The sequence below is a fragment of the Triticum aestivum genome, chromosome 2A (genome assembly GCF_018294505.1).
Source record: "Triticum aestivum cultivar Chinese Spring chromosome 2A, IWGSC CS RefSeq v2.1, whole genome shotgun sequence".
NCBI classification, from domain to species: domain Eukaryota; kingdom Viridiplantae; phylum Streptophyta; class Magnoliopsida; order Poales; family Poaceae; genus Triticum; species Triticum aestivum.
Window position 1 is genome coordinate 730,236,584 of NC_057797.1, and position 4,029 is coordinate 730,240,612.

Consider the following 4,029-nt stretch of genomic DNA (forward strand, 5'->3'; position numbering starts at 1 on the left):
GAATGTCTTATCACACTTATCGTATAGAACTACACTAGCACGAAGAAGGGCCACAACCAGTTCAATACAATAAAAGGCCCAATAACTACTGGTAAATTATAATTCATATCTTAAAGTTGAAATTACTCAGAAGTATATAATACTGCCACGACATCAACTTTAAGTAAAACACCTCCACATATGCGTCAAACCCAAACATTATATATTAAAAAGGACAGGCGCGGCAACGTGCGCCACCAATGATCTAGTGCCCCATAACAACGCCGGCCCATCCCGAGGTTGTTCTCTTCTCGCATTACAGGCCGTGGTCCTTTGGTTCGCTGGGCGTACGTGCACCTCTCTTGATCATCACTCGGTTGATGACACTGCTTAACACTAGTTAAGTGGGGTTAAAAACGCTAGACCGTTGGTTAGGATGCGAAAGAAAGAGAGCCATCACCTAATCATATGTCCAAGCTTAACAACCGGCCGTGCATGCCCTGCAGCATCCAATGATGGCCTGCTGATGCCTGATGGGGATGCCAAACAACAAGGATATTTTTTAAGGGAGAAATAGTGACCCGTTCAGTTTGCTTTAGTCAGTCCCTTTGAGTCACCTTGCAGCCATATACTTGAAACTGGATAGTAATCCAGCCTTAAAAGGCAAGGGTACGCGCAATTTTTTAGGTTCGTACGCCGTATAATGGTTGACGACTTGAGCACCATATCTAAAACAAGGATGTGTACCCATACGTTTATACAGTAACAAAAAACTGACGAAACCAGTAGACAGTGTCATCGCCCGGCACATGCAGAGCAGTAGTCCTCCTGGAATTATGATCGCACGTTCCAGGTTCGACTGCCGTGCGCCGCCGCATGCATGCAGGCGTACGCATGCCCGCCGGAAAGAACCGCGCCGCTCAGTCGCTTTCCTCCAATCGGTGTGCGTCCAGCTGCATGCAAATCATTGAATGGGCGGAGATCCACGAGCGCAAGGCAAAGATGGCAAAATTGACAAATTTAACCTCCGTTCCCAAATATAAGTCTTTCTAGAGATTCTAACAGATGACTATATACAGAGCAAAATGAATAAATCTATACTCTAAAATATGTCTATATACATCCATATGTTGTAGTCCATTTGAAATATCTAAAAAGACTTATATTTAAGAACTGATGAAGTATGTTTTTAAAAATATTTCATATCGTTGACCCTTTTGTGCACCTCCCGGCAGCAAGTCACCGCATTCTACTGTGCAGCTCCTTACAGCTAGGCGCTGCACAGTGTAGTGCAGCTCCTAGCTGTCGGGCGCTTCAGAGGTGTGACGTCTGAGTGTTAAACGCTGCATAGTATATTGCAGCGCCTTGCTATCAAGCGCTGCACATTAGGGGTCAACTAGGTGAAATACTTTCGAAAACAATTTAGTTTGTGAAATAGTTTCACACGAAGGTTAAATTTATGCCTTTTGCCGGCAAAGACACCATCACCGGCAGCACTGGCCATCAAATGGTGGCGCCCGGAGCAGGGGTGGATCAAAGCAAACTCTGATGGTGCAATGGCAAAGCTTAATGACCGTGGAGGAGGAGGGGTCGTCCTACAGGACCACGTCAGCGCGTTTAGGGACTGCGTGAGCGTCGTCTTCCCAGGCGTGTCTGATCCTGAAACCGTTGAGGTGTTAGCTTGTCGCAAGGCGGTTCAGATGGCGATTCAATTGGGCGCGTCAAAAGTGGGTGTAGGACTTGGCTTCAAGAGCCGCCTGATTGTATTTTGCAAGTTGTTTTGGATGAAATCCCATGCTTGGGATTAATAATCAATAAAATATCAGGATGATTCTAAAAATAAATTGATTTGCTGCCGCTATTAGAGACCGTACTTGACATTGGCAAATCCGACCCCTTAAATTTTCGCTGACGCGTTCAATAGTAACCGGTCACGTCTCATACTTAATGATATGCATCTGAGTCTCTCATATTACATCCCTAGATCCATACAAATGATGCAAAATAAATCTACGTACCACGACACGTTAGTTACGCTTCATCGTCGAAGATGTCCACGACTTTCGTGCCGAGCGCCGTTTAGATGGGCGCATAGGAGGGCTCCGGCTCCTCCTCCTCACCCATATACGCGAGCATCTCGTCGACCTCCGCGGCCTCCTCGGTCTCCACCTCCTGCCGACGACGATGTTTGGCCTCCGCCTACGATTCCAAATGGAGGGAATCAAGGATCGCCTGCTGCTCCACTTGCAGATCCGTGTCCCTAGCGTCCCCCACATCCTCCTCCTTCTCCTCCTCCTCGTCAACCTCCAAGTCCTCCTCGGGATCCACCGCATTAGGAGGTAGCCCCGCGGCGATCCGGCCTTCGGGCCTTGCCCGGATCTGCTCAAGGAGCTACAGCCGACGCTTCGGCATTAGATATGGGTAGCTCCTTATCCGGCGTGGGGGCATGGCTACTAGGGGCGGCGAAGGGCGATTGGAAAGTGCAGCGGCGACGGATGGAAGGGGGAAATGTGGACGGGTACTGTTTGTGTGCCAACAGTTGACTTAAATAGCCGGACTAGGGTACTATGCGACCAACCGTAGCCGCGTCATCGGTCCGACGGAAGAGACCAACTTAGGACCGCCATGTTTCGGAGTATTTTCATGTTGGACCCTGTCGTCAATCCGATGTGGCATGCACGCACAAGCTGTCCCATATTTGTACTGGATATGAGGGGTGTTAGTCAGCCCGGACGTTTGAGACCGGTTTGAGGAGCCCATCTAGGTCGCTTTTTCGTGACCGGTCAGGACCGAGTCGTCCGTCTGGGCGTTTGACGCGGGTTTGAGGCGCCCGGTTATAGATGCTCTTATATACTCCAGTACTTGGCATATACAATGTACTACCTCCGTCCTGGTTTATTAGTCTTCTTTGTAATTTGTGCTGATTTTTGACCAAAGATTTAACTGACAAAATGTTAGTGCATGTCAACAAAAATTATATTGTTGGATTCGTATTTGAACTTAGTTATCAATGATATACTTTTTAGTGACATGCATGAACTTTTTGTTTGTTAAATTTATAGTCAAAATTTAACACAAATTACCATTGTTGAGGAAATCATTAACTGGTAGCTGCTCGGTTGGCTAGCGAGTAGGGGATTAATCAGCTAATCAGCAAGTTAATCGGCCATTTAATCAATTAATCGAATGATTTTTTTGGTTTATCGGCTACTCGGTGACCCTATGAGTAGGGATTAATCAGTAAGTTAACTGGTTAATGGGATAAATTCTTGAACAGGGCAAATTATAATGGGGACTAATAAATCAGGAAGGAGGTAGTAACTAAATAAGGTCTCATGGTTCACTATGTTTTTCTTTTGCGGAGAGTCTGAAGGTTCAGTGTTGCAAGTGAACTTTTCCTCGGTCGTGGTGGTATGCGTCAGATGTGGTTGGATACGAGGGAGGGGATTTGTGCACGCAGGGGCGGGGCACACAGGTTGTGGGCCATGAGTCCGTGCCAAGATTTGAAAATCTATTTGTGTATATAGTGTTTTATCTTGTTTAATTTTTGATATATGTGTGTAATGCCATTGTATATTGAAGCGATGTTCCTACTCTTGTGGGTCACGTGGGGTAGCCTTGTTATTCTTTGCATCTCCTGAAGTACATCTGGAGTGTCAACAACCGGCAATGCTACATTCACGGGCCTGTTACGGAGGGTTTACGGAGTGCCTCCGACATGGCAATATTTTATTGGATTAAGAAGGGAGATTGGCTCCACACATCTGAAAATCAGGGGGGGCGGTGGAGAGATTTTATAGTAAACACCGTAACAGCCCCGTAATAGGCCAGTGTGTTTAGCATTTTTGGTCAACAACATTAGTGGACTTCTCTATCCGAAGATTTTTTTTAAAAAGCATGTTGTGCTTGTATATTTCTTGTCCATGCTGGCACAGTGCACCTCGCGGCTGGTGTTTGTTGGTGTTGCTCCGGCCTTGGCGGCGTCGGACCTACATTCTCCGATGTCCAAGGCTTGCCGGCGTTCTCTGCCAGGCGGCTCCGGCTTTGGCA